Genomic DNA, 279 nt, shown 5'->3' on the forward strand with positions numbered 1-279 from the left:
CAAAACCAGAACTGAGACAACCGGTGTTGAGGGCAGGAGGGAGGCGTGGAGGATGAGCTGTGCGGCTCCAGCTCTGCCCCCCGCACCTCTGCTTCCGTCCTTTCGTGTGAAGAGTTCAAAGCAAAGCGTGGGTCCCCTGTGTCTTCCAGAGCTGTGGAAGAGAGCTCCTACCTTCGTCCCCAAGCGGGACGAGGCTGCAGAGGAGCGTGGAGTCATTTTCCCCCGCCCGCCGGCGCCGCGGATGGCCGCAAGGGAGCCCCGCTGGGGCTGTCTCTTATA

Source organism: Athene cunicularia (genome assembly GCF_003259725.1).
Source record: "Athene cunicularia isolate RWA chromosome 1 unlocalized genomic scaffold, athCun1 chr1_part1, whole genome shotgun sequence".
Taxonomy (NCBI): domain Eukaryota; kingdom Metazoa; phylum Chordata; class Aves; order Strigiformes; family Strigidae; genus Athene; species Athene cunicularia.